Below are 227 nucleotides of genomic sequence, written 5' to 3'. Positions count from 1 at the left end.
GAGTTGGAGTCTCACTCTGTCGCCCAGACTGGAGTTCAGTGGCCGTTCCTTGACCTGGGCTCCGGTGATCCTTCCGCCTCAGCCTTCCAAATAGCTGGAATGACAGAGGCGCGCTACCACACCCAGCTAATTTTTTGATTTATTGTAGAAATGAGGTCTCGCCAAGTTGCCTAGGCGGGTCTCGAACCCGCGAACTCAGGCAATCCACTCACCTCAGCCTCCCAAAG

Source organism: Carlito syrichta, unplaced genomic scaffold (assembly GCF_000164805.1).
Source record: "Carlito syrichta isolate Samal-C Ts95f unplaced genomic scaffold, Tarsius_syrichta-2.0.1 Scaffold303154, whole genome shotgun sequence".
Classification (NCBI taxonomy): domain Eukaryota; kingdom Metazoa; phylum Chordata; class Mammalia; order Primates; family Tarsiidae; genus Carlito; species Carlito syrichta.
The sequence above is the reverse complement of the archived record's forward strand: the minus strand, read 5'-3'. Positions refer to the sequence as shown.